Consider the following 19,582-nt stretch of genomic DNA (forward strand, 5'->3'; position numbering starts at 1 on the left):
TCTTGTCTGGACCAGTGGTGAAAGTGGCGATACTGGGAGGATTGAGGTAGGGTGGGGTGGAAAAGGGGAACCAATTACAGGGACCTACATATAACCTCCTCCCTGGGGCTGGACAACAGAAAAGTGGATGAAGAAAGATGTCAGACAGTGTAAGATATGACAAAATAATAACATAAACTATCTAGGGTTCATGAGGGAGTGGGGAGCGGGGAGGGAGGAGGAAAATGAGGAGCTGATACCAGAGACTTAAGTGGAGAGCAAATGTTTTGAGAATGATGAGGGCAATCAATGCACAAATGTGCTTTACATAACTGATATATGTATAGATTGTGATAAGAGGTGTATGTGCCCCTAATAAAATGATTTTTTTAAAAGAAGAAGACGCTAGAGAAAACAGCCTGATCATCTATTTCTCTAATATCATCAGCAGTATAGCGCTGCTGTTCATATATATAGTGTAACCCAGAGACCATGAATTAAATGAAACTGTATACTATGTAAAGAAAAAAAAAGGCACATAAACAATAAAGCCCACATGGAAGAAACACACCAGCCTGTGTGGCCAAGAGGTACTGAAGCAATCAGTTATCAGGCATCAAAGAACAAAAAAAATGTATCATTTTGTGCTCACCTCCCTGATATGATCACTGAAGACAAATGGGTGCATAAGCAAATGTGGTGAAGAAAGCTGATGGTGCCGGGCTATCAAAAGATATAGTGTCTGGTGTCTTAAAGGCTTGAAGGTAAACAAGCAGCCATCTAGCTCAGAAGCAACAAAGCCCACATGGAAGAAGCACACCAGCCTGTGCAATCACAAGGTGTCAAGGGATCAAGTATCAGGCATCATCAGATCAAAAATCTTACCATAGTGAATGAGCGGGGGAGTACGGAGTAGAGACCCAAAACCCATTTGTAGGCCACTGGATATCCCCTTACAGAAGGGTCTTGGGGAGGAGACAAGACAGGGTGCCACATAGCAACGATAAAAAATACAACTGTCCTGTAGTTAGTTCCTAAATGCTTCCTCCCAACCCACCCCCCGCCCCCACTGTCATGATCCGAATCCTACTTGCAAGCCTGACTAGACCAGAGGATGTACACTGGTACAGATGAGAACTGGAAACACAGGGAAGCCAGGGCAGATGATCCCCTCAGGGCCAGTGGTGTGAGTGGCGATACTGGGAGGGCATAGGGAGGGTGGGTTGGAAAGGGGGAACCTACTTCAAGGACCTGCATTTGACCTCCTTCCTGGGGGACAAACAACAGAAAAGTGGGGGAAGGGAGATGTGGGGGACATAAAACAGAAAAGTGGGGGAAGGGAGATGTGGGACAGAGCCAGATATGACAAAATAATAATTTAAAAATTATCAAGGGTTCATGAGGGAGGGGGGAGTGGGGAGGGAGGGGAAAAATGAGGACCTGATTCTAGGGGCTTGGGTGGAGAGCAAAAGCTTTGAGAATGGTGAGGGCAACGAATGTACAAATGTGCTTTACACAATTGATGTATGTATGGATCAAGATGGGTGGTGTATGAGTCCCTAATAAAATGATTTAAAAAAAAAGAAGTGGGGGAAAGTGGCAAGATGCCATTATATTTTAATTCATTTTTTCTACACTTAAAAATATCCCCTCATATTATACTTAACCTTAAATAATACATTGTTTAATGGTATTTTTAAAATAGTATATGCCATCTATGTAAAAAAAAGAAAGAAAATGTTTTGAAACTGACTGTGGTAGCAATTGTACAATACTGTTTTATGTGATTGATGGAATGTTATAATATATGTAAGTGATCCCAATAAAATATTTTTTAAAAAGCATGCCATCCCAGTCTATTCCAAGTCCATAAATCCAATAGTAGCCCATATGTCCAGTACCAGTCTATAAATTCCTCTTCAGACTCACACAATGCATGCAATGACACTGAATGCAGGAAGATCACAGGCCAGTGGGGGAATGTCTTGTGGAGCCAGTGGCGGTAGAGACAGCTCAGTGCTGACAGGAATTTCCACGTGGTTCCTTCAGCTCTGAGGCTCCGACTACCATCAGTCTGTCTCCATGTGGCTTGTCAACAAGAATGTCTCGTAGGGAGTGAGCATGTGTTCTGCCTCCAGTGAATTGTTTATTGACTTACCGCCCCCAAATGAGGTCATTAAGCTATGACCTATTTGATGGGCTAGACTCCACCCCTTCACTCCTAATACTCTCAAATTGACAACAGATGCTGCAGCTACCGCAGCTAGTTCTTAAAAGAGAACAATGCTCAGGGAAGACATTCTTTACTAATCAAACTAAAGTATGGTTTAAAGATGACCCCAGGGGTTCGTTTTAGTTTAAGGTTTCAAGGTTATCTCAGGAAAATTATTTTTGGGGGTATCCAAAGTCAGTGGCTTAAGGAAGGTTTGATTCCATGATCATCTGAGATTCTATTCTACTTTGTAACATTGATCAAGGATTTTCTAAAGGGTCGGCAATCAAACCATTTAGTCAAGGGAGCCTGACATGATCCAGTTCTTACGCTTTCATTGAAGAGAAGACAGTCAGTCATGGCAACAATTAGATATACATTCAATTATTCCTCTGATTTTTGACTCTTCTCTGGTAAACATGGTTTAATTATTGGACCTTACAGGGCTGCTTGCCATCTTTTAAGACCTTCGGAACTATTCAGTGAGCTGGGAAGTACAGCAGAAGCACTAAAAACCATAGTAGAACAATTAACTGGATATCCCATGACATCGTGACCCTAAATCTCTAAACCAAGAAAACAAATCCCATGAGGTGTTTGGTGGTATTTTGGCAGCATCAGTAGCTGTTTGTTATCTCCCTCTCTCTTTCTGTGGCTGTAAAAATAGGACACAGCATTTTCCTAGTGAACCTATTCCAGAAATATAACTTAATGATATACATTTTATTAATTATACCATGTAGTCATAACCTTGAATCAATCCCAAATTCCCTGTCACTATATCTCAAAACTACTGCTTCCCCAAAAGTGGCCCTCCCTATTCCTCTCTCTCTCTCCATTACTAATAAATTTTAGTCTCTATCATGGGTCTATTCTTGTCATTTCATGGACGTGAGTGCATATGTTGTGTGTGTGTGTGTTTTTGACTTATTTCATGCAACATAATAATTTCAAGGTTCATCCATGTTTGTAGAACATGGATGTAAAGATTTCATTTCTCTTTTTGGCTGAGCAGTATTCCATCCTATGTGTACCATTATTTATTCATCCATTCATTGATGGACATTGAAGTTGTGATTTTTAGCTATTCTGAATGTGTCATAATGAACATTGGTGTACATTTTATGCACTTAAATACATGTGTAGTGGTGTGAGCTAGTCAGAAGGTGGCAAGGGGAGATGAGGTGATAATGGAAGGAATGTGGTGGGAATCTGAACCCAAATAGAGGGGAAAACCCGTCTAGCACAAAGAAAGAGGAAAGACAGAATAAAACACATTCCCTTATCAATGGAGGAGAGAAACCAGAAAATGTGGAGATGATGAAATGGTGAGGGGAAGAAAGTCAGGAGGTGCACACAATGACTGAATAGAATTTTGAGTTTGGGGTCTAAGAGCAGAGGACAGCATCAAGTCTGGGGTGCTGGGATGCACATGCCAAAAAAAGGGAGGGACACTACAGGGGAGCAGCCAATAGCAGAAGACCCACCAGAAAGCCAGCCTATGGTCGAGTGTTAGACAGGGTTCTCTAGAGAGACAAAACCAGATTGCTAGTAATTATAGATAGATAGATAGATAGATAAAGATATATAACACAAGAAATGAACTGTTACATTATATACAGATAGATATATAATACAAGAAATGAACAGTTAAATTATAAAGCAGACCAAATGGCTCAGTGCAACTCACTCCTGTGAGAGAGTTGTGAGACACTGGCAGTCCTTTAAGTCTCGAGGGCCACCAGTTAGTCCTCTGTAGAGAGAGCCAGGCTATATCAGCACAGGTAGCAAACAGCAAGGCAGGTCACCAACCGTCAGTCAGGTCACCAACCATCAGTCCCCAGCTCCAAAGATGTACATTCTAATTGTGTGGTCTTAACTTTAAGGGACCTCCATTTACAGTGACACAGTTTACAGGCTAGGCATCCCAGAGTTAGTGTAGCCTGTAAATTGAGGCGCAGAACAAGCAAGGCAGCCGCACACTGGTCTGATGATCAAAGAGTGAGCGAGAGAAGAAAGGCGAGGTTCAATGAGCCATTTATCTCTCTGCCCTTCAATTAATCCCACTTGTGTTTATCGGCCCAGCTGGCACAATAAATTAACTATTTCAGGTGGGGAGGTCCTCCATGAGCTGAATAGAAGGTCCAGCTTTAGGTTTTGCCAGGTTTTTTATTTTATTTTTTATATATAATTTAGTTTTAACAGTTTTAATGACATATAATCCACAATTGGAGGTTTTACCGGCATATACTTCAATCAATAGTTGAATCACATTGAGAAAAATTGTACAATCATTACTACTATCCATTTTAGAAAGTTTTCTTTGTTCTTGCACTCATCATTAGTTGATTCCCATGTATCCCCACCAATCCCCCTGGCTTAATCCTAATTCCTATCGCGACATATTTACCTAACCTGGACGTCATATACAGAAAAGCATTACCAAAAAAAGCTTACCATAACAAAATAAAATAGAAAAACCTCAACTAGAAAAAATAAAATATTAAAAACTATAACAAATTTAAAATTGATTAAAAATGAGATCAAATGATAAGGTGTTGAATTATAACCTAACCACCTCCAATAATCCACTTTCCAATACGTTCTCAGGAAAGCAAGACTATTCACATCCCTGCTCTATGGTCGGAAGGGATTCACCACAGGCTTAATCTATTATTTCCCCTTCATTTTGTTTTTTAAACAGAAACAGCTTTAAAATGTGTCAAGAGGAGATAAAAATGATAAGATTTTGACCTAATTACATCTACTGCCAGGGTTATTAGACTAGCTACAGGCCCTTTGGATTTCTTTTCCAAAGTATCCTCTTTCAATAAACGCACTCTTTCTGTTCAAACCATTTCTTTGACTTTGGTCTGAATTGCTCAACAGTTTTTTTAAAATCATTTTATTGGGGGGGGCTCTTACAGCTCTTATCACATACATACATTGTGTCAAACACATTTGTACATTCGTTGCTGAGGTAGTTAATTGTGCCAACCTGGCCGATAAACACATGTGAGGTTAATTGAAGGGCGGAGGGATAAATGACTCGGTGAGCCTTGCCTTTCTAGTTCTCGGGTCTCTTGCTTTGTGATGGTTGGACCAGGGTGCAGCTGCCTTAGTCAGTTCCTTGCTTCAGTCTGCAAGGCTCACTTCCTGCAAGACATCCCTGAGGAGAAGCCACATGGACCTACCCTGATGCAGCCCTGGTTGCTGGAGCAGCCGTGTGGGGACCCCTGCCAGCGCTGAGATGCTCACACGTTCACTGATTCAGCTTTCCTCCTGCAGTTGGTATCATTGCGTCTGTTTTGTGAGAAGGAAGAGTACTTTGTGGGTTGGAGTCAGACATCTGGGTTAATGTTGGACTTGTGAACTTGGGCAGCACTGGGTTGGGGTGTTTTCTTGATGTGCACTTGCCCTTTCTATAAAACTCTCTGTTATACATGAGTTTCTGTGGATTTGTTTCCCTAAAGCACCCTGGCTAATACAGTTGCCATCATCATTTCCAAAACATTTTCTTTCTACTTGAGCCCTTGGTATCAGCTCCTCATTTTTCCCCTCCCTCTACCATCCTCCCTCCCTCACAAACCCTTGAAAATTTATACATTATTACTGTTTTTCCATGCCTTCCACTAACTGATATGTCCCTTCACCCACCTTTCCATTTGTCGTCCCCCAGGGAGGGGGTTATATGTAGATCATTGTGATCAGTTTCCCCTCTCTCCCCCCACCTTTCCCTTATCCTCCTGGTATCAGTAATCTCGTTATTGGTCATGAGGAGTTTATCTGTCCTGGATTTCCTGTGTTTCCAGCTCTTAACTGTACCAGTGTACATGCTCTGGTCTAGTCACATTTGTAAGGTAGAATTGGAGTCATGATAGTTGGCGCGGAGGAAGCATTAAAGAACTAGAGGAAAGTTGTATGTTTCATCGGTGCTGTACTCCACCCTGATTGGCTCATCTCTTTCTTGCCACCCTTCTGTAAGGAGATATCCAATTGTCTACAGATGGGCTTTGGGTCTCTACTCTGCACTGTCCCTCATTCACATTGATATGATTTTTTGTTCTGGGTCTTTGATACCTGATCCCATCAACACCTCATGATCACACAGGCTTGTGTGCTTCTTCAAGTTGGGTGAAGAGAGAGGTCAACTGACCAAATATCAAGTTTGATAGAATATAATCATGATTACAATGATCTCTATCTGATAGTAAAGCTGTACAAGACCCTTGACTAAGGCAAATGGGTTTCTGCAAGCGACACTAGATACTCTGCAGATGGGTTTTCGGCCCCCACTCTCCTCCATAGCCTTCTGCAAATTGGGTGTTCACAATTTAGGCTCAGACACTTTGTCCTTTGTCATATTTGAATTTTGTTATTGTTGTCTTTGGATCATACAAGCTGGTGTGCTTCTTGCATGTGGACTTGGTTGATGTCTCATTTAGATGGCTGTTTGTTTGAATACAAGCCTTTAAGACCCCATGCACTATTTTGATTGATAGCCAGGTTCCATCTGCTTTCTTCACCATACTTTGCTGTAGCACCCTTATCTTCAGTGATCATGTCTTGACAGGTAGTATCAAGCAGGGCCCTGTGATCAGAGCTAACTAGTCTTGGATTGGGACTAGAGTTCAGTGGGGGCGCAGAATCCATCTCCTTGTCCCTGGGAAATTAATATCTCAGATTTGCTTTGGCAGTCATATTATGACTAATTGAAAATCACATAAGACCAACTACCCCAACAACAGCAAATGACCACCTAGCAGACAACAAAAGACAAACAAACAAACAAAAACCAACGAACTAAAGCCAGGAAAATAAAAACCCATTGAGGCAGAAAAGTAAAACCTTGTCAAACATCTCCTGGGGTATAAGGTAATTTCATTTGTAATGTCATTAATGTTCCAATGGCACAGCACTCTGGACCCTGTAGTTATGAGAAGTCTATGCACGTACAGTTCCACCTTGAGCCTCAATCCATGAGGTGATGCTGCACTCAGGTCAAGCTCTCATTCGCTGGGCTCTGTTTACCCTAAGCACTCAGGTTGGTGCCAGGGGAAGCTTCCCGGACCAGTTCCTCCAAGCTTAAATCCCTACCAACAAACGAAAGCCTGCCTTGTCACTGCACAGACAAGGCAGGTTTTCGTCTGTTGGGTAGGGAATAAACTTCCATGTCATTTTCCTCTTCTTTATTTTTCATGTCATTTTCTTTTATAAGGTACCTTTTCAAATCATTTGAACTTTTTAAGTTGAATATATTTTGTTTTTAAGTTTTGAGAGTTGTGGACAAAAGTCCTTATTCAAACGTGTGGTTAGAATTGTTTAAAAATCACTTTATGGGGTCTCTTACAGCTCTTATAGCATTCCATGCACCAATTGTATCAAGTATGTTTGCACATAGTAGGTTGCCATCATCGTTTTCTAAATATTTATTTCTATTCAAGCTCTTGTTATCAGCTCCTCTTTTCCCTCCCCCACCCCCACCCTTGTGATCCCTTGATAAACTATAAATTATTATTGTTCTATATCTCACACAAACCATTCTCTCTCTTCACCTACATTTCTATTCTTCATCCCCTTGGGAAAGCGATTATGAGTCAATCATTGTGATCAGATCCCCCTTCCTCCCCTTCTACCCTTACCCTCATCCTACCCTCCTGGTATGGTTACTCCCATTTTAGAAAAGAATTTGGCTCATTAAATGGACTGTCTTCATTATTTGAAGAGTATTCTCAGAGAAACAAAAATTAATTTTGATGAAATTCACTGTGAAATTTTTGTGGGTGGTTTTTATCAGGAGTGTGTTTAACCCAAGGTGAAGAGAAAGTCTTCCTTGCTTGCTTGCTTTTTCTGTTTTTGTAGTTGTAAGTTTCACACCAAAATCTATGTTTTCTTTTTTTGCTATATAGTATGAGTCTTTGATAGAAATTACTATTATTACTATTTCTACACACTTATTTCAGCACTATTTGATAGAAAGACTATTCTTCTGCCTTCCCTGTATTATCTGTAGATCTGTATCAATAATCGTTCAGAGACAAGGGGGATTCAAAAAGTTCATTGAAAAGCTTCATTACCTTTTCACTCCATTTTTCTATAGGCTATTTGAAATACCTTTCAGTGTTTGAATTTATTTCTAATCTCTGCACCATTCCATTGAGTTATTTGACTATTCTTACATGATACTAGACTATTTTGAATAATGAGGTTTTAAGATAAATATTGAAAACAGATTGTGGTAGCTCTTTAGCTTTTCCCCTTAGTTTTCAATCCTGTTTTGCTTTTTTTTAAGCCTTTGTATTTCCATATTAATTTTAAATTAGTTTGTCAGTTTCTAAAGTAATCTGTTGGAATTTTAATTTTTATTCCATATTAAAAATAGTGATCTGTTCAACCCATTAGTGAAATATATTTCTCTAATTATGTAAGTATTCTTTAAATTTTTCAGCAACCTCTTATATTTTCCAGTGTGTACATCTTCTGTAGATTATATTTAAATACTACCCATTTTAATGCTACTGTAAATTATACTATTATATATATTTTAATCATTTTATTAGGGGCATATATAGCTCTTATCACAATCCATACATACATCAATTGTGTAAAGCACATTTGTACATTCATTGCCCTCATCATTCTCAAAACATTTTCTCTCAGTGTGGGAGGTAGGGTAAGGGAGGAGGTGTTGGCCAACACAGGGACAAGGGAACAATGAGTGCTTCAAAACCAGTGGAGGGAGGGGATGGGAGGACTGGTAGGGAGTGACCAAGGGCAAGGTAACTGAGAGGAATTACTGAAACCAGAATGAAGGCTGAACATGGTAGTGGGAGAGGAGGAAAGCGTAAGGAAATAGAGGAAAGGAGTAGGAGGCAAACGGCATACAGAGAAGCCTAAATATAGACATGTACATATGTAAATATATTTATGATTATGGGGGAAATAGACCTATGGGCATATATTTATAGGTTCAGTAGTAGGGTAGTAGGTGGACATTGGGCCTTCTCACGCACACTTCCTCAATACAATAGCACCTTGCCCAGCTAAACAGTCATTCTATGATACCCACCTTCCGGACATGATCACTGAAGACAGATGTGAGTATAAGCAAACGTGGTGAAGAAAGCTGATGGTGCCCGGCTATCAAAAAGATATAGCATCTGGGGTCTTAAAGGCTTGAAGGCAAACAAGTGACCACCTAGCTCAGAATCAACAAAGCCCACAGAGGAGAAGTACACAACCTAAGCGAATACAAGGTGTTGAACGGACCAGGTAGCAGACACCAAGGAACAAAAACCATCGTTGTGTGATCACCTTCCTCACATAAACACTGAAGACGAATGTGTGCATAAGCAAGTGTGGTGAAGAAGGCTGATGGTGCCCGGCTATTGAGAGCTATAGCTTCCGGGGACTTAAAGGCTTGAAAGTAAACAAGTGGCCATCTAGCCCAGAAGCAACAAAGCCCACATGGAAGCAGCACACCAACATGTGTGATCGTGAAGGACAGAGGGGACCAGGTCTGGGGGGAAAATCACATCACCCTGAATGAGGGGGAGTGCGTGATGGGGACCCAACGCCCATCTGTAGATAGCTGGACATCCCTTGCAGAGGGGTAGTGGGGAGGAGATGAGTCACTCAGGGTTCAGTGTAGCAACAATGAAACTCAAAACCTGCCTCTAGTTTTTGAACGCTTCCTCCCCTTCCAATGATCATGATCCCAATTCTACCCTGCGGAACTGGTTAGGCCAGAGGATGCACAGTGGTGCAGTAGGGATCTGGAAACACAGGGAATCTAGGACGGATGAACCTCTCAGGACCAGCGGTGGGAGTGGTGACACCAGGAGGGAAGGGGGTGTAGAAAGGGAGGACCAATCTTGGGATCTATGTGTAACCTCCTCTCTGGGAGATGGGCAATGGGAAGGTGGGTGAGGGGAGATGCCGAGCAGTGTAAGATAAGATAAAATCATTATTTATAAACTATTAAGGGCACAGGGGGAAGGGGGGAGTGGGGAGGGAGGAGGAGGGGAAAAAAAGGAAAACGAGCTGATTCCAGGAACCCAAGTGGAAGGCGAATTTTGAGAATGACGAGGGCAATGAATATATGTATGGATTGTGATGAGTTGTATGAGCACCAATAAAAAGATTTATTAAATTAAAAAACAAACAAACAAAAAAAACACTTGCTCTCCATTTAAACCTCTGGCATCAGCTCCTCAATTTCCCCCCTCCCTCCCTGCTCCTCCTCCCTCATGGATCCTTGATAATTTATGAATTATTATTTGGTCATATCTTATACTGTCCAATGTCTCCCACTGTTATATTTTTAATGTTTAATTTCATAGTGTTCATTGACAGTAAGGTACTCATGCCTCTATGTTGTTGTTGTTAGGTACCAGTTGAATTGGTTTCTGCTCATAGCAACCATATTTACAATAGAATAAAATATTGCTCAGCCCTTGGCCACTCTCACGATTATTATATTTGAGCCCATCATCTCGCTGAGGTAGTTCCTCTTCTTTGGTGACCATACATTAAACATTATGTCTTTCTCCAGGGGCTGATCCCTCCTGAGAACATGTCCAAAGTTGTGTGTGTGTGTGTGTGTGTGTGTGTGTGTGTGTGTGTGTCACACGGTGGTGAAGTCTCACTTCCAAGGACAATTCATTGAACTTCTCCCAAAACAGATCTATTCATTCTGCGGACAGTCCATGGTATTGGTAATATTCTTCACCAGCCAACACCATATTCCAAACACAGGAATTAGTCTTTGATCTTCCTTATTAATTGTCCAGCTTCACATGCAGATGAGCTTGTTGACAATCCTATGGGTTGGGTCAGATGTCACTTTCCAAGCGACATATTTCTCATAACATTTTAAAGAGATCTTTTGAAGTAGATTTATCAATGCAATGCATTGATTTCTTGATTGCTGCTGCCAAGAGTGTCGATTGTGTATTCAAGTAAAATGAAATCTTTGACAACTTAAATTTCTTATCCATTTATCATGATACTATTTATTGGCCCAGTTATGAAAGTTCTGTTTTCTCTATGCTGCGGTGTAATCCATACTAAAGGCTTTAATCTTCAACAATAAGTGCTTCAAGTTCTCTTTCCTGCCAGCAAGCAAGGTAGTGTCATAAGCATATCGGCATACCTCAGGTTGTTGATGAGTTGTCACTGTTAATTACCTTTATAGCGACCTTATATTCTGCAACCCTGCTGTTGTTGTTTGGGTGTTCTTGAGTTCGTTCCACTTCATAGGAACTCCACGTGACAGAGGGGAAATTTCCCTCAGGAGTTTCCTGAGGACTGCTTTTGTGCAAAATGACCACTCACTGAGTCTTTCTCATACAATGTTGCCAAGTAGGTTCCAATAGACAATCTTTTGGCTCGTAGCCCAGTGCAGACACCACTGTGTCATTGGGACTTGCCAAATTTACTTATTGCTCTTAGTCACGTTTTGTAGATTCTCTTGAATTTTCCACATAGATTATCTTGTTATCTGAGAATATCCACAGTTTTCAAATCTCTCTTTCCAATCTGGATGTTTTCTATCATTTTTTTCTTGCCTGATATCATAGACTGATATAGAATACTTCATAATAGAAAATATGCAGATGGTACTTAAAACCATGGAAGTAAGATCAAAATAATTTGTCATTTGGAGTATTAAAATTACAATGCCAAAATACTACATTATCTGCTGAAATGGATCACATTTCAAATACTGATCAGTAAATGTTCACAAGGATATTTCAGAATTTCAATTTTCTTGGGTTCTATTGTTATATCTTCAAACCTCAGTGTTTTCCTCTGTAATGTTTGATCTTACTTTACACTTTGAAGTGTTCAATTCTAGAAGTATACTCTTCAAAATCATCATCCAAATATCTACTTTGAATATATGAATGCATTTTGGACATGTACACTATTTTAATGCCTGTGCTTTCTTTTAATTTTTAATCATTTTATTGGGGACTCATACAACTCTTATCACAATCCATACATACATCCATTGTGTCAAGCACATTTGTACATCTGTTGCCCTCATCATTCTCAACACATTTGCTTTCCACTTGGTATCAGCTCCTCATTTTCCCCTCCCAATGTCTATGTTTTCTAAGTCTAGCTTCTATGTGAGTTATGAGTGAGATTTGATTGATTATTTTCCATATTATGGATCATTTTCTGGACACTTTTGCAAGTTTAGTAATCTTTGATGGACAGTCAGGCACTGCTAATTCTACTGGTTCTATGCTAGGCAGAGGACCTCTGGTGGTGTACTGGTTATGTATTGGACTGCTAACCATAAGGTCAGCAGTTTGAAACCACCAGATGCTCCACGGGAGAAAGATGAGGCTTTCTGCTCCCTTAAGAGCTACATTTAGGGAAAACATGTGTGTGTGTGTGTGTTTTAATTGACTATGCCAGGCATTTGATTGTGTGGATCATAACGAACTATGGATAACCTTGACAAAGATGGATACTCCTGGGCTGTAACCATGTGCAGCTCCTGTACATGGATCACGAGGGAGTGGTGCGACCAGAACAAGGACACATTGTGTGGTTTAAAGTCAGGTCTGTAACTTCTCACTATATGTATTCCATCTGTATGTGGAGCAGATATTCATTCAGAGAAGCTGGATTATATGAAGAATATGTGGCATTGGAGGAAGGCCTATTAACAGCCTGCAATATGGAGATGGTACAACCTTGCTGACTGAACGTGAGGAGGACTTGAAGCACTAGCTGAGGAAGATCAAAGGTGGAAACCTTCCATGTGGATTACAACTCCATGTAAAGAAACCCAAATCCTCACAACAGGACCCCTAGCTAAAATAATAGAAAACAAAAAAAAATAAAATAATAGAAAACAGAAGACAAACTTTGAAGTTGTCACGGATTTGTCTGGCTTGGATGCACAATCAATGCTCATGGAAGCAGTAGAGAGTAGATCAAATGACATGTTGCATTGGGTAGATCTGCTGCATAGAACCTCTTTAAAGTGTTGAGAAGCAAGTATATTACTTTGAGGACTAGGGTGCATGGGTGGTTTCACTGCATCCTATGCCCGTGAAGGCCAGGAAGACTGAAGAAGAATCAGTGCATTTGCATTACCGTGCTGGTGCATTTGCATTACGGTGCTGGTGCATTTACATTATGGTGCTGGTGGAGAATATCGCAAGTACCATGGGCAGCCAAAAGAACACGTCTCCCATGGCAGAAGTACAGGGAGAATGCTCCTTCGAGGCCAAGCTGGTGAGAGCTTGTCTCAGGTTTGTCAGGAGACTTTGGGAACATGTCGGGAGAGATCAATTCCTGGAGAATGGACACAGATGTGTTAGGTAGAGGGAAAGTACCCTAGGGGCGCCGAGGTTAAGTGCTCAGCAAACCAAAAAGGACCTGTAGTTCTACTTGGCAACCACTCCAGGGGAGAAGGATGTAGTCACCTGTTTCTGCCAAGATTGCGGCCTTGGGAACCTATGGGTCGGTATACTCAGCCTGTTAGTTGGCATTGACTCAGAGATTCTGTGTGTTAAGCAGTTTTGGAGGTTAAATTTTAAATATCAGGTCCGCCAATAATAAACCAAGTCAAACTTTACTACCATCAAGTGAGTCTAACTCAGTGAACCTATAAGTTAGAGTAGAACTGCCTATAGATTTCCATGACTGCAACGTGTAGAAAACTTCAAACTCCCGGGCTTATGGTTAGCAGCCCAACACATAACCACTACTGGCTCCTGGCAGTCAGGTCCCGCCTGCAAAAACCCTTCTCCGCCAAGTGACTAAATGAGATGGACGTCCTGAAACTGACCTTGAAATACAAAAACCAACCAGTAGATGGCAGCACGATCTCGTTAATTCTTGCCTAGTTTTTTCCTACCCCTTTTAATCACTTTCTCCAGTTTCACTCCACTCACTCATCCCAGGGATTGTATGCTCCTTCAGGAGTGATCCTCCGCCTCCCTTCTTCATTGTACTAGGATCCCGAAGTAGATTTAAGACGCATCAGCATTTTACTGATGAGGACTTAAAACACAGAAAATCCAGCGATCCATCTGAAGTCACTGTTGACGACAGAGTCAGAGACAAGGCCTGATGAGACCCCTATGAGGTAGAACATGGACTTTGAATTTAGATTTTCCACCAGAAACTTAAGCATTGACGTCCCTTATGGAATTAAGTTGATCTATGGCTATTTTTCCTCTTAAAAAAAGAGAACTGTAATAAGTTAATAACTTCCAAACTTTTTTTTTTAATTAAAAAGGACATTTATTAAGTCTTAAATGAGACAAGGACAAGATAACTTCAGAGACATATCATCTGGATGAGGGAGACCATTGACCCGTGGTCATAATGGTGTTTAAGCGTTTGCTGAGTTTTATAAAAGGGGCTTGGGAGGTCAAAGAAAGCTGTCACCTCCCAAGTTTCTGAGACTGTAATTTTTTTGCAGGAGTAGAAAGTTCCTTTTTTCAGGGGGAAGGGTTGGTGGCTTCAAAAGGCTGACCTTGCTATTGCAGTCCAACTCATGGCCAGCACCACCCCCACCCTCCACCCCCTGCCAGGGTTCCTCCAAACCTTTCTGCTGGTGAGTGAGCCACTTCGGACTCATAGTGACCTCAGGCCGGGGTAGAACTGTCTCGGTGGGGTTCTGAGATGGGCACCCTTAACTGGAGTAGAAAGCCTCGTCTTCCTCCCACCGAGCCTTAGAAACACTCATCGGATCGAAATCCTGGTCTGAGTGCTTAATATAAAAGGACGAAGAGTAAAATTGAAACTGATTTTTATTCTCTGGTGTCAAATGAGCTAGTGTCAAACCAACACTCACTTTGGCCCCCGGCCAAGCAGGTAGGTGTCTTAGCTTTTGCTGGGGCCCAGAGTCATTTGAAACACAGCTTTCCGTGACAGCCCAGCCCCCTGTGGAGCTTCTAAGCCTCGGTGTCCACACCTATAAAATGGGAAGGCTGTTCCTCCGTGGTAGGGTCAGTCTGGGGGCGCTGTCACTGCCAGAGCAGAGACCGCGTAAGAGGCTTGTTTCAACAAGCAGAAATGCATTCTCTCAGTTTAGGAGGCTCCGCATTCTGATTTAGGGTGCTGTCCAGGGGAAGGCTGTTTCTGGGAAGAGGGTTTTTGTCTTTTTTATTTCTGCTTCCTGATTCTTTAGAGAGCTCCACGTGCCCTGACATCTGTCTTACTCCAGGGTCTCTCTGCTGCCTTGTGTAATCGGTCTTATAGCTCGGAAAAGACTGACTCAACATTCCTCTTGTGGGGTGGGGGCAACAGCTGATCTGGTGTGGCGCCTGGCACATAGAAGTCACTCAGTGTGTGTGTGTGTGGGCGGGGGGTGGGCATGGGGAGGGGCTGTGTCACTGCAGTGACTTGGAAGTCACAAGCACTCAGCACAGCAGGAGTCCCCTGGAAACCTGTCTGTGCCAGGAATGACTGAAACCCTGTTAGCCCAGGAAGCCCTTGGGTAGAGGGCCATTTCAATGCCAGTTCCTGATCCAAAACACCCACCCAACTGCCTTTGTGGCACACAGGGATGCTATCAGGCATCTCTCTGGCCCTTCCCTGGTCTGGTCTGTTCCTTCACCAGCCTGCAGGCTGCTGGGGGGCAGGCTGGGAGGTGCTGAGGCCTGGGAAGGTGAGCTTGACCTGAGGGATGGATCTGTGGGCTCCTGTTAATAATGAACCTGGGGGGGGGGAGGCATGCTCTCTAACAAGCAGGGTGAATGTCTCATCTGCGGAGTGGGAGGTTGGGAGGTAGAGAGAGGAGCTGGGAAGGAGGCCTTCGAGGGGCTGGCTAGGAGGGCCATTTGGAGCAGAGGCAGCAGCGTTGGCATGCATGTTGCCGAAGGCCACAGAGAAGGCATCCAGTAGCTCACTGGCTGTGCGGGGCAGTTGGTGGGACAGGGTAGGAGGGGTCCTTAGACCAGTGAGAGGCTCTGGCGCCCTTGAGACAGGAAAAGGCTCCCTGCCTGGACATCCAGATCTCTGCCTAGGGTCCTTTCTGCAAGCTACCCACCTGGTCCCCCCTGCTGAGCCTAGGATTCCATACCTCCCCCTCAACCCCCTTCAGGTATCTCCCTGTAAGGGCCGGCCTACCCCTGCAAGGTCTCCTTCCTCAGGGCCCCACTTGGGGTCCCAGGAGGCACTGAGTTGGTGGCTACGTGCTGCCCCTTAGGTGGGTGGGCCTTTGCAGAAACGGCTCAGAGGAAAGTGAAGATGAAGACTCCAGGCCTCAGGAGGATCAGCGCTGCCCAGGGCAGAGAGGCCTACTGTGTCTCTCCCCCAACCTCAAGGTGACAGCTGCTGATGAGACCACCAGCTGCCCTACCCAAGAAAGATGAGGCTTTCTACTCCCTTACAGAGTTACAGGGCTCTTCTCCCGTGTCATTGAGTTGATTCTGACTCTTAGTGACCCAAAAGCAGGGGTTCTCAACCTCTCTCATGCCACAACCTTTTAATATAGCTCCTCATGTGGTGGTGACCGCCCCACCCCCCAACCATAAAATTATTTTCGTTGCTACTTCATCACTGTCATTTTGCTACTGCTATGAATCAGGTGACCCCTGTGAAAGGGTCATTCGACCCCAAAAGGGGTCGTGACCCACAGGTTGAGAACCGCTGTCCTAAAGGCAAGCATAAACATGCTCTTGTGGGCTTCTGGTGTGGTAATTCCTCACAGAAAAAAAAAGCCTCGTCTCTCTCCTGTGGAGCAGATGGTGGTTTTGAACCAGTGACCTTGTCAGTATGCATGATCGTAGGGACATAGTGTTTGAGCAGAGGGATCCTGGACTGAGGGTATGTTCAAAAACTTGAGTCTTCTCCCTGCTCTTCCACGGTGATCATGGTCAGCGGGAACATGCTGGGATACTCCCCTGCTCTGCACGATGGGACAGTGATCAGCTAGAGTATGTGACACCACTGGGGTCTTGGCCGCCCTGGCGTGCCGTGGCCCTGAGTGTGGTGAGGTTTGCCATGGTCCGTGCTCCTAGGTGGTGATTGCTGGGTGTCCCCAGTGCCCATCGCTCTGGATGCCACCTCTTGAACCCTGCAGCATCAGCTCCTGGGAACTCCTCTTATTTGGAGCTGCTTTGCCGCCCGCACCTCCATCAGGGCTGACTGCAGACAGAAGCGAAGCCCTTTAGCCATGCTCCCATGGCAGCTGCTCTCTCTCTTCACCTGCCCCAGGGACCTGGGCCACCCAGCAAGTGTCTTGGCTTGGCTTACAGACTTGTCAGAGCCAGAACCTTGGTGCTTCCTGAGGAGTATGGCACAGAGCCACTCTGTGACTCTTGGAGGATCTTGGGGAATCTGCAGAGAGAGAGAGAGAGCAGGGCGGGAGTTGTGGCCACTTCCCAGACTGAGACTGATACCTGGTTTCTGGGATTCCTGAATGCTGGTGTTGCCTGGGAGCCTGCTGATGGAAGAGGCGGGTGCTGAGCCAGGCAGCTTGGTCTCTCCCTGCCTCTGCAAGGGCCTCTGCAGCATGGGCTTTGTAGTCCTATTTGTGCGGGGCTGCGCACAACAGCCCACCAGAGCAGGCCAGCTGCTTTACTTCAGGGTGAGGTCACTTCGGAAAGCATCTTCGTAGAAGGAGAGGACCTGACCTGAAAGACGAATGAGTCTCAGGCAAAGGAATCAAGCTCTGTAAGCAATCATCTCAATGAGTCACCTTGAGTCTGAAGCTAGTGGAACAGGACAGGAGGACTGACAAAGGATTCAAAGTCAACTTCAGCTGCAGCAGTAGCCACAGCAGCTTTGCTGAGCTGTGACTCCAGGTTGGTACCCATCTTCTCAAAGCTGCCTGATATCATCCCCCTGGGGGCTCCATTGTGCACTCTGTAGGCAACGTGGTGGTGGTAACTGGCCTGAGACTCGAGTTAAATTCTCAGCCTGAGGCTGTCAAAGGGGCTCCCCATCAGCTGTAGCAGCGTGCTGCCAGCCCTGCTCCATTGATGGCTTTTGGAAGATGCTCTGTTAACACACATGCACGCACACTAATCCACCAGAAGGCTTCATACCAGCCACACATGCAGACACGCACACACACAGAGACACACTCACACCCCAAGAGAACAACCACTAGCTAGACACCACCCCACCCACCCCTGATACACACGCCTATCAGAAAGACTGCCACCACACACACACACACACACACACACACACACACACACACACACACACACTGAGAGGACTGTCACCAGCCACATATGCAAGTACCCACCAGGAGGACTCCCCCCAAAACACACAGTCACCAGGAGCTTTGTCACCACACACAGGAGCACACCAGGAGGGCTGGTACAACACACACCAAGAGGACAGTGGCAATCTTCCCAGGGGGTATGTGCGTTTGTGTGTGTGGATGGTGTCATTTCCTGATATGTGTGTGTTTCCTGGTGAGTACCCACGCACACCTGTGTGTTGGAAGTTCTCCTGGTGGATACATATCTGTGTGTGTGTGGTGACATTCTGGCAGGTATGTGTATGTTCATGTGTAGTGGGTGGCTTCTGGCAGTTCTCTTGGTGGGTACATGTTTGTATGTATGCATGTAGTAGCAGTCTTTCTGGTGTGTGTGTATGTGTGTGTGTGTGTGTGTGTGTGTGTGTGTGTCTAGTGGCAGTCCTCCTGGTATGTAGGTGTTTGTATATGTGCGTGTGTGTGTTGGACTGGCATTTCTCCCGGTATGTGTGCGTGTATACATGTGAGGTTGGTGATCGTCCCTACCATAGATACACTTATGGGTGTATGTGTCCAATTTGTGTACTGTGTGTGCGTCCTTGCATATGGGGACAGTCTTGCTCAGTTTGTGCATGTGTGTGTATGGGAGCCTGGTCATAGCTCTTCTGGAGTGTACGTGTGTGGGGGACTGGTAGCAATCTTCCTGCACACACATGACTCCAGGTGTATGTTTGTGATGGGAAGCCACATGGTGTGTTTGTGAATGCATGTGAATGTGTATGTGTGTGGCTGGTGGCAGTCCTGTTGATGGGTATGTATGTGCATGTGTGGGTTATTGCAGTCCACGTGATACGTGTGTTTGTGTGTGTGTGTGTGTGTGTGTGTGAGACAGACAGACAGACTGACAGAGAAAGACTGGTGATAGTCCTTTGGGTGCACTTGACCTAGCTTAATCATGTCTTAGTGGTTCTGTTTCTCTAGAAAATTATGATTAAGAAAGGAGAGAGCCCACATATTCTCTCTCCAGTGACTTGCTTCCCTTTTGATAGATGTTAAAAAGTCAGATGTCTTACTTTCTGCTGTCTTCAAAGTTTGGTAAATGGTTCAGGGCCTTTCTCAAGTTTCTAACCAGTAGTAAGTATTTTCCATTTCATCATCGATCTAATCATTACTAGGGAAATTGGAAGAGGAAATAATCAAAT

This window comes from Tenrec ecaudatus, chromosome 6 (assembly GCF_050624435.1).
Source record: "Tenrec ecaudatus isolate mTenEca1 chromosome 6, mTenEca1.hap1, whole genome shotgun sequence".
Classification (NCBI taxonomy): Eukaryota; Metazoa; Chordata; class Mammalia; order Afrosoricida; family Tenrecidae; genus Tenrec; species Tenrec ecaudatus.